An 11,862-nucleotide genomic window follows, 5' to 3' on the forward strand; every position below is an offset into this window, starting at 1 on the left:
TCCCAACATGAGACTGAGCTTCCTGAGAAGATGTACAGACGGGGCATCTCACTAATAACCTCCACCATATCCAACATCAGAAGGTTCCCTCACAAGCCACATTGTATCCAACACCAGAGAGCCCGATCCATTGAGGTCCTCATCTGCAAATGTGAACCCAACCTGAGACTGAGCTTCCTGAGAAGATGTACAGACGGGGCATCTCACTAATAACTTCCACCATATCCAACACCAGAAGGTTCCCTCACAAGCCACATTGTATCCAACACCAGAGAGCCCGATCCAATGAGGTCCTCATCTGCAAATGTGAACCCAACCTGAGACTGAGCTTCCTGAGAAGATGTACAGACGGGGCATCTCACTAATAACTTCCACCATATCCAACACCAGAAGGTTCCCTCACAAGCCACATTGTATCCAACACCAGAGAGCCCAATCCATTGAGGTCCTCATCTGCAAATGTGAACCCAACCTGAGACTGAGCTTCATGAGAAGATGTACAGACGGGGCATCTCACTAAATAACTTCCACCATATCCAACACCAGAAGGATCCCTCACAAGCCACATTGTATCCAACACCAGAGAGCCCAATCCATTGAGGTCCTTCTTATCAAATGTGAACCCAACCCGACACTGGGCTTCCTGAGAAGATGTACAGACGGGGCATCTCACTAATAACTTCCACCATATCCAACACCAGAGAGCCCAATCCATTGAGGTCCTCATCTGCAAATGTGAACCCAACCTGAGACTGAGCTTCCTGAGAAGATATACAGATGGGGCATCTCACTAATAACTTCCACCATATCCAACATCAGAAGGATCCCTCATAAGCCACATTGTATCCAACACCAGAGAGCCCAATCCATTGAGGTCCTCATCTGCAAATGTGAACCCAACCCGAGACTGAGCTTCCTGAGAAGATGTACAGACAGGGAATCTCACTAATAACTTCTACCATATCCAACACCAGAAGGTTCCCTCACAAGCCACATTGTATCCAACACCAGAGAGCCCAATCCATTGAGGTCCTCATCTGCAAATGTGAACCCAACCCGAGACTGAGCTTCCTGAGAAGATGTACAGACAGGGAATCTCACTAATAACTTCCACCATATCCAACACCAGAGAGCCCAATCCATTGAGGTCCTCATCTGCAAATGTGAACCCAACCTGAGACTGAGCTTCCTGAGAAGATGTACAGACGGGGCATCTCACTAATAACTTCCACCATATCCAACACCTGAAGGTTCCCTCATAAGCCACATTGTATCCAACACCAGAGAGCCCAATCCATTGAGGTCTTCATCTGCAAATGTGAACCCAACCCGAGACTGAGCTTCCTGAGAAGATGTACAGACAGGGAATCTCACTAATAACTTCTACCATATCCAACACCAGAAGGTTCCCTCACAAGCCACACACAGTAGATGTAGGGGCATCTCACCAATAAGTCACAATAAGAGTCCCTCACAAGTCCCACCATCTGACATTAGAAGATTCCTTCAATTACAAGTCACACTGGAGGAGATTTACGAAAACTGGAGCATTTAGAATCTGGTGCAGCTGTGCATAGTAGCCAATCAGCTTCCAGGTTTTATTGTCAAAGCTTAATTGAACAAGCTGATTGGCTGCTATGCACAGCTACACCAGATTCTGAGTGCACCAGTCTTAGTAAATCTCCCCACAGTGTCAGACAGGAGAAGGTTTCCTCAGTTACAAGGCACGCAGTGTCTAGCACTAGAGCTTTCTTTACAAGTCACACCGTCTCCAGCACAAGAAAGTTCCCTCACAAAACACACCATGTCTAGCGCAAGAACAGTGTCTAGGACCAGAAGATTCCCTCACTTACAACTCCTACCATGTCTGGCACAGAGAGGTTCCCTCATTTACAATCCCACAGTGTCTGGTGCCAGAAGGTTCCTCACTTTATAGTCCCCCTGCGTCAAGCACCAGAAGGTTCCCTCACAGGTCCCACAGTGTCCGATTCCAGAAGATTCCCTCACATGTGATCCCCACTGCGCCCAGCACTGGAAGGGTCCTCACTCACAGTATCAGTCTGACACCAGAAGGTTTCCTCCCCTAATATCCCACCATGTCTGACACCAGAAGGTCTCCTCCCCTAATATCCCACCATGTCTGACACCGGAAGGTCTCCTCCCCTAATATCCCACCATGTCTGACACCGGAAGGTCTCCTCCCCTAATATCCCACCATGTCTGACACCAGAAGGTCTCCTCCCCGAATATCCCACCATGTCTGACACCGGAAGGTCTCCTCCCCTAATTTCCCACCATGTCTGACACCGGAAGGTCTCCTCCCCTAATATCCCACCATGTCTGACACCGGAAGGTCTCCTCCCCTAATATCCCACCATGTATGACACCAGAAGGTCTCCTCCCCTAATATCCCACCATGTCTGACACCAGAGGATTCCCTCGCTTACCAGTCCCACCAGAAGCTTCCCTCACTTACCAGTCCCACCAAATTGTTCCCTCGCTTACCAGTCCCACCAAATTGTTCCCTCGCTTACCAGTCCCACTAAAAGGTTTCCCTCGCTTACCAGTCCCACCAAAAGATTTCCCTCGCTTACCAGTCCCACCAGAAGCTTCCCTCACTTACCAGTCTAACCGTGTCCAACACCAAAGGTTCCCTCACACGTCTCGCCATGTGCAACACCAGAAGGTTTCCTCAGCAGTCACAGTTTCTAACACATTACCAATAAGAAAAGCCCTTCTAGAGGATCTATTGACTCGGTGCCTCACCGGGCATTCGTTGAAATCATTGTTAATAAAGTCCTCTCAGAAATTAAAAACCGGCACACAGGAAATGTGGGGCAGCCGACTCATCACCCAACATGAGCTATATAGCTAAATCTTCCTATTCATAAAACCAACACAAGAAAATTAGACCTTTCACATTTTACTGATCAGCACTCCTAGGTCCTTCCTCCTCAGTCCCAGGTAACAATACGAGACTATCCAAAGGAAGTTCTGTGTTGGTCCCACCATGTGTGACACCAGAATACTAGATGGAGAATTGGTAGGATATATGGATATGTATAGAGAGCTAGGAATTACCCAGTCATGACTGATAGGAGGATATATGGATATGTATAGAGAGCTAGGAATTACCCAGTCATGACTGATAGGAGGATATATGGATATGTATAGATAGCTAGGAATTACCCAGTCATGACTGATAGGATATATGGATATGTATGGACAGGGTACTGACCTTCCAATTTACAATGCCCTCTAAGCTTCTCACACAGACGTTTCTACCTCCAACCTTTGTGGAGATCTCTCTTCCAATGACCTCCTGTTCCCTGTGATCAGAATCGATCCTTTCTAGCCCAGTACATGTCCCAGACGTCACAGGGAAGCTCTGGACCAAGTCACCAAAGGGCGACTTCTATCCCATGTATCTGATACAAAGGTCGCCAGCATTTCCATCAAATTAGAACTAGAGTAAGGGAGGGTTAGACCCTCTCAGGTGTCCTTTTGGGGAAATTTCCCTTCACTTTCTGTCCCATAGCTAAAACAGGAATGGGAAAATTTACTAAGACTGGAGAGTGCAAAATCTGGCACAGCTGTGCATGGCAGCCAATCAGCTTCTTCAGTTAAGCTTTGACAATAAAACCTGGAAGCTGATTGGTTTCTATGCAGAGCTGCTCCAGATTTTGCACTATCCCCACAATGAGAGGAAGTCCCTCCAAAGTGAGGGAATCTCTGGTCATCACCAGAACAGTGTCCCCATAGGAAGATTTGCCCTCTATTCCTGTTCTAGTGACGACCCAAATTTTGGGTCCTCCCTAACTGGGGACACAGAGAGCAGTAAACACCTGACAGGTTGTCTAATCCCTCTCCACTCTTTTAGTGACACCCCGGGGAGGATATATACATAAACCTCACTGAGTGGGAAGAGCTTCCAGCTGTAATACTGTGATGAGAAATCCTTCCTCCCTGTACATGTAGGGCCCATACAGAACCAAAGATGAACGAGCCTAGGGGCAGTACAGGGGAAGCCTGGGGATTGTTTCCTAGGAATTACACCAGCAGGGGGCGTGATCCCCAGGAGACAATCTGTAAACACAGTACTCCTGCCATGGTTGTATAGAAGAAGGTTTAAACTTTTGTCATCTTTAGATGATGTGTGTGGGCTGACTGAAATGAAAAAATATAAAATGGTCAAAGTTCTGTTTTCCCTCCCATTATCCGGCTTAATGATGAAGTGATATGCCAGGGATGTTATCAGTGAATCCTGCCCTCCTATTGGCTGTGTATATAGTGTGTGCAGACATCCAAACAGTCCCAAAACTCTTCTGAGGAAGACCTCCATCTGATGACAGCCATGTTTTATGGACAGTCTCTTGTGAGGAAGGGTGGGAGCGGAGGACCTCCATCTAATGGCAGCCATGTTTTATGGAGTCTCTTGTGAGGAAGGGTGGTAGCGGAGGACCCCCTTCTGATGGTAGCCATGTTTTATGGGCAGTCTCAGATTTCTAGTGAGGAAGGGTGGGAGCAGAGGACCCCCATCTAATGGCAGCCATGTTTTATGGACAGTCTCAGATGTCTAGTGAGGAAGGGTGAGAGCGGAGGACTTCCATGTAATGGCAGCCATGTTTTATGGATAGTCGCAGTCTCCTGTGAGGAAGGGTGGTAGCGGAGGACCCCCTTCTGATGGTAGCCATGTTTTATGGACAGTCTCAGATGTCTAGTGAGGAAGGGTGAGAGAGGAGGACTTCCATGTGATGGCAGCCATGTTTTATGGATAGTCGCAGTCTCCTGTGAGGAAGGGTGAGAGCGGTGGACCTCCATCTGATGCCAGCCATGTTTTATGGAAAGTCTCAGATCTCTTGTGAGGAAGGTTGAGAATGGAGGACCTCTAAGTGATGACAGCCAAGTCACAGTCTCTTGTGAGGAACAGTGAGAGCAGAGGACCTCCGTGTGATGGCAGCCATGTTTTATGGACAGTCATAGATACTACATTGTGGATAGGAGTTTGTTGCACGCCTGTTTACCTGAATCTAGTCTAATAAATGTATTGTTGTTTTATTATGTCGTCTCTTTATTTCTGTCATGTGTTTGCTGTTATTGCAGCAGCTTCTGGGGTGTCACCGGGTCCCCAGAGAGGAGGGGATAGGCCTGTGACTTGCAATGGTGACTGACACTTCACCAGGAATAGTGCAATAAGCTCAATAGCAGAGATCACCAAACTACGGCTCTCCAGCTGTTGTGGAACTCCACATCCCATGAGGCATTGTAAAACTTTCAGTCACACACATGACAGCATGATTGCAAGTGTAGTTCCTGAACAACTGGAGGGCCATAGTTTGGAGACCCCTGCTCTATAGACTTGGAGACCTTCACCTCTCTAGATGTGTTTAGGAGCACCTAAGCAGGGTTCATACACATTTTCGCCAATAAAATTCCATGACTTTTCCATGACTTCACGTAAATATTCATGACCTAATGTTTCATGAAATGTCTATGTATACATGTTAAATAAGAAGAAAATCCATGTCACACCCAGCATACAGTGGATGAGATGGAAGCACCGCTGCCGTAGCTGGGAGCCGGTGTCACTTCAGGCGTACGGGTGAAAAAGCCAGCGATCGGATTGGAAGCTGTCGAGCATGCAGCTGCAGACTGGTGCTTTGTACCTTTAGCGTGGCTAGACAGCGCTGCCTCTCCCATGTTCGAAATGTCAAACGTTTTACGACACACACTGTACATTTAGCACGTCCCGGGTCCTGATCTTTCTACAGCCATCTCTCATCATTTTCGTCATGAAGCCATACATTTTTAAAGCTGCATTTCCCTGGCATTGCTGTAACACTGTGAACACACTAACTTTAGCTGAAACTGTTACCCCTGTTGTAATTTGACCAATATACTGTAACTGGAGAAAGATTAATGGCTGCTCCTGCTTGGGGATAAAGCATCAGTTCAGGCGGACTGGTATGGATGGCACAGTCAGATGCACAAAATGCAGCACTTACTCTTTTAGGCCCAAGCCACAGTCATGAGGTGCAGGCGGACTGGTATGGATGGCACAGATCTGAATGCGGCACTTACTCTTGGAGAAAGAACAGTAAATGGGTGCTCCTGCTTGCCAGAATAAAGCAGTTCAGGCAGTCATGAAGGTGCAGCTGCACACTGTGATATGGATGGCACAGTTAAATGCACAAAATGCGGCGCTTACTACTCTTAGGCCGAACATACAGTCCCACAAACAGGCAGAAAAGAGTTAACAGAAAGGCGCCACTCAGTGGATTGGATGCTTAATAATTTTATTGACATATATTTTACATTCAGCGTAGGACTGGTAGGTGTCCTTCCAGGTCCGCAGTTTGCCCTTAAGCCCCGTACACACGTACCGATCGTCGGCATACAAATGTTCGTCTTTTCTCCCCGGGATGTCGGTGTCTGTTGAAAAGTGCAAAGACAGCACAAGAATTTTGTCTGCAGACTTCAGCTGACTGCAGAAGTGATGTCATGTAATGGTTAACTTTCCCTGTGTTTTTAATTTTCTGAGCATGCCCAGTCTTGCAAATCTGCGGTCTGTCGGCCGAATTCTGTACTGACAGGCGAACAATCGTCCGTTCTGGTGTCCGCAGACAAAAATTTTCATGTTTGCACGAAAGACTTTTGTCCGCGGATTGTGCGCAGACATCTGTCGGAGGCACCATACTAACACGCGTACAATCGGCAGATCTTTCGTCCGCCGACGTTTGTATGCCGACGATCGGTACGTGTGTACGGGCCTTTACTGTCAGTCACTGGCCAGTAGCAGCCGAGGAGATGCACCAATCAGACAGCGGGGAGGGCCGGCCGTGGTTTGCCTGGGGACTGGCCAGCAGCAACAGCCAGGAGATTACAAACCAATCAGGCAGCGGAAGTGTCACTGGAGGGCGGGCCGGCCGCATGAACGTGATGACGTGGAAGGGGACGGTAACCGTTTCGGTTACTGCACCCCCGCGTCATCACGTTCATGTGGCCGGCCCGCCCTCCAGTGACGCTTCCGCTGCCTGATTGGTTTGTAATCTCCTGGCTGTTGCTGCTGCTGGCCAGTCACAGTCTCCAGGCAAACCGCGGCCGGCCCTCCTCGCTGCCTGATTGGTTCATCTCCTCGGCTGCTGCTGCTACTGGCCAGTGACCGTAAGCGCATACCGCGGACCCGGAAGGACGCTTACACCGATGTAAACACTATGTGGCAATAAAATCATTAAGGAATAAAATAATTAAACAAAAAATCATTAAGCATCCGCTCCCCGCTCCTCCACAGTAATTTCATGACTTTTCCAAAACCTAGTGGTGTTTACTAATTTTCCATGACTTTCCCAGGCCTAGAAAGTGTCACCTAAAAATTCCATAACTTTTCCAGGACCGTACGAACCCTGCCTAAGGCTCAGTGCCACTACCGTGTTTCCCCGAAAGTAAGCCCTATCTCGATTATCGGGGCGGGCTGCAATATAAGCCCTAGCCCGAAAATAAGCCCTAGTTTAGTGTATGAAAAATCCTAGGATGCACTTTATTAGTGTTTTAAATAATGTCCAGTGTGTTTTTGTAATATAATACTGTGAAATACCTTCCTTACATCGCCGCTCTGCTCTCAGCTGATTCCCTGCTGTCTTTCTCCTCTCATACCGTAGCTGTCAGAGGAGGATATCAGCCCCTCCCCTCTACAGTGTACACAGAAGCGCCAAATGTTTGATTAGAATTGTGGGAAATGCCTTCGGTACATCGGCGCTTCCGTAACCCCCCAGCTGTCGGCCAGTGAAAAGAGGACAGCAGATCAGCTAAGCCTATTCTAATCTACCGGGCTCTTCTGTGTACAGTGCAGAGGGGAGGGGCTGAGATCCTCCTCTGACAGCTACGGTATGAGAGGAGAGAGCAGGAGATTAGCTTAACACAGAGCAGCGATGTACCGTAATTAAGGTATTTCACACAATTGTATAACAAAAACACTCACTGGACAGTATATAAAACACTAATAAAGTGCATCCTAGGATTTTATATACACTAAACTAGGTTTACACAGGATTTCTGGCAGGCGGCAGAGAGGGACAGAACATTATAAGACCTACCCCGAAAATAAGCCCTACTGTGTCTTTTGGTGCCAAAATTAAAGCATAGTTCCACCCAAAAATGGAACTTCCGCTTTAGGTATTCTAACCCCCTGACATGCCACATTTGGCATGTCATTTTTTTTGGGGGGGGGAGCGGGTACCTAGTTTTGACAGGTACCAGCTCCCACTTCCGCTCGGAGCGCCGCGGCGCCCTGAACGGAAGTTCTCCTCTCCCCCTCCCTCCCTGCAATCTTCTGGGACATGTCAGAGGTCCCAGAAGATTGCCGGCCAATCAAGACGCGCAGCGCGACTCGCGCATGCGCAGTGGGTACCCGGCTGTGAAGCCGCAAACTGTCACAGCCGGGTGCCCACAGCAGTGATGCCGGCGCCAAGGGAGAGGATCGAGGCTTCGGGCGGCCGCATCGCTGGACCGTTGTACAGGTGAGTGAAATGGCTGGAACTCCACTTTAATATAAGGCCCGGGCTTATTTTCGGGGAAACACGGTAGGGTGCACTAACATTCCTAACCTTTGGATTCAGGCTAACCCTTCTGTCTGGATTCAGTTAGAAGCCCTGAAAGAAGAAGGAGCTTTTCTCCGGAAATGTCGGTTGTATTTGATGTTCTCAACCAGTCAATATTTGAAAGGAACCCCCAAGTGAGATGAACGGTTGTAGTAGGCACTGCTAACCACACATCCAGGAATTGTCTATCAGAGAGGTAAGTAGCTGATCACCAGAAACAGGTCAACACATTGTCCTTGGTCACATGTGGGCCTCGTTCACATGAGGCGTATTAATCGAAGCTCCATGTGATGGGTGTGTTCCGCGCATCCCATTGCTTTCCATTGGAACACAGCGGCAGGTCGCGGTGTGTGTGGGGTGTGACGGAATACATTCTGGGTGTTTCCAGAGTTGTGCACCCCCTTGGATGTCACAATGGGAGCAGTGACTGTGTCCCAACTGACAGAAATGGCACTGCCCATGTGGGGATGCATTCCATGCGGGTAAAGCTAGCTGACACACGGGGCGCAAATTCATACACCGTGTGTGAACAACGCCATTCAGGAAAAGCTTTACCAACTGATCCAGCACTACCACCCCCCTATCAGAGCCTTTGCATCCCTGAACTGTTATTGGCTTGGCGCTGAGCTTATAAACAGAACTTTTCACCAATCACATTGTATTGCACAGACTTCAGACATTCTTCGTACCCACTGAGGGGATTTTAGGCTTTGCTTCTTGCCCTCATTGGCAGGTCCATTTACAGTTATCAGTGATTCTTACTAACCATGGGGAAAACTGCTGGGACTGGTATAGATACATTGTGATCCTGCCAGAAATACACTGATCCTCTTACCTTCCTGTGAAGTCTTTGCTGCACTAAAGTCCCAAGCAGCGTAATCAGCCCTGCTGCACTACACATCCCCCTACCGTGTCCCTACATTATGGAGCTATAATAAGAGGGAGGCGTTCTGTGTTTATCTACAACGAGGAATGTAACTCTACCCATTTCATCATAAATCAGCAGTATAACACAGCAAGCATGCCAACAGAACCATGCTACACTTCAGGTCAGGCGGACTCTTTCCCAAACAGGAGTTGCAAAATACATCTCCAAACTGCAGACACCCACCAATCAGCAGAGGAAGGACACAGAGGAATGCAGCAGGCAGGAGAAGAGGGGCATGGAGTTAAAGAGCAGTCCGGAGAAGAGGGGGATGGAGGAGATAAAGTGTATGGAGCAGTCGGGAGAAGAAGGGCACGGAGCAATGGAACAGTGGGGAGAAGAGGGGCATGGAGGAACGGAGCAGAGGGGCACGGAGGAGTGGAGCAGTCGGGAGAAGAGGGGCACGGAGGAATAGAGCAGTCGGGAGAAGAGGGGCATGGAGGAATAGAGCAGTCGGGAGAAGAGGGGCACAGAGGAATAGAGCAAGCAGGAGAAGAGGGGAATGGAGCAAGCAGGGGCATGGAGGAATGGAGCAAGCAGGGGCATGGAGGAATGGAGCAAGCAGGGGCATGGAGGAATGGAGCAGTCGGGACAAGAGGGGCACAGAGGAATAGAGCAGTCGGGAGAAGATGGGCACGGAGGAATAGAGCAAGCAGAAGAGGGGGACAGAGGAATAGAGCAAGCAGAAGAGGGGGACAGAGGAATAGAGCAAGCAGAAGAGGGGGACAGAGGAATAGAGCAAGCAGGAGAAGAGGGGCACAAAGGAATAGAGCAAGCAGGAGAAGAGGGGCACAGAGGAATAGAGCAAGCAGGAGAAGAGGGGCACAGAGGAATGCAGCAAGCAGGAGAAGAGGGGCACGGAGGAATGCAGCAAGCAGGAGAAGAGGGGCACAGAGGAATGCAGCAAGCAGAAGAGGGGCACGGAGGAATAGAGCAAGCAGGAGAAGAGGGGCACGGAGGAATAGAGCAAGCAGGAGAAGAGGGGCACGGAGGAATAGAGCAGTCAGGAGAAGAGGGGCTTGGAGGAATACAGCAAACAGGAGAAACGGGGAGGTGGAAATCATCAATTAATCAGACCCGATGGGGGAACATTGTGTGGCAGACCACCAGTCCTCTGTTGATCATCACAGTGAGGACATTGCTCAGTATTTAGTCTTCCCTGCTCTTTTAGAACCTTCACTCTCCTGAACATCCTGCAGCTGGAAAGAGAACCTGTTCATATGACAAGTACTGTGGGATTTCTGATGACAGGGTATCCTGAGGCTTGTTTCAGGCAGTAACAATCGTGGCCCTTTCTGGGGGGAAGAATAGAATCGGGGAGATTATTAGGCAGTCATTCTTGTAACACCCAATTCACCCAAGCGCTGACTCCGATGGGGGTGACAGGCGTGTTGCTCTCCTCAGGTAGGGGACTCCAAACATAGGCACATGAAAGAGAAAAGGAGGCGCAAACACCTAGTGCATTACCCATGGACACCTTTAAAACGTTTTATTAAAATGCGAAAGACATACTCACAGACGTGAAGAGCAAAATCGCATATCAAGAGTCCACCACATGTGGAATGGAACATGTCCCTGTGTTAGGGAGTCAACGCGTTTCGGGAGTCCAGCTCGGTAAGTGTGACTACGGATCCCCCCCCCCCCCGTGACTTGATTTCCATATATCATGGGTCAATTTTAATCTTTTTTAACTTAATTCATTTTTTCATTTAATATTTTGTATTTGACTACATGCCAGCAGCTTAAGGCAGTAGAAGTATTTGGAATTTATGAAGGTGGCTGGTTGGTTTAGATACTAGTTGGTCCCGCCCATCACCCACAGGAAAGGAGAGGAACCTGTTTAAGTGATTTTAGTATAGATTTGGGCCTGCTGAAAGTAAGACCAGCTCTGAGGAAGGGAGCTTGACTCCTGAAACACGTTAGCATTTCCTAATAGGGACATGTTCCATTCCACATGTGGTGGACTCTCGATATGCGATTTTGCTCTTCATGTCTGCGAGTATGTCTTTGGCATTTTAATAAAATATTTTAAAGGTGTCCACGGGTAATGCACTTGATGTTTGCGCCTCCTTTTCTCTTTCATGTAGTCATTCTCGTAGTTGGACTTCCGGACAGTGAGCTGGTATTTGAAGGTGCTACTTCTCCATTTTAGTTCTACTTCTAATATGTAAAGAGAAGCTCCAGCCAAGCAGGTAAAATATACATACTGTTGGGATTCTCCCACCTCTGTTCTATTAGTGAACCTGACCACACTGGCCATCCCGTACACTCATCCAAATACCTTCCCCTCCCAACCCATCACTGCATGACTGATTTCAGCTTTTAGCAGGTCTGTGAAGA

The sequence above is a fragment of the Pelophylax lessonae genome (genome assembly GCF_965119305.1).
Source record: "Pelophylax lessonae genome assembly, chromosome: 9".
Taxonomy (NCBI): domain Eukaryota; kingdom Metazoa; phylum Chordata; class Amphibia; order Anura; family Ranidae; genus Pelophylax; species Pelophylax lessonae.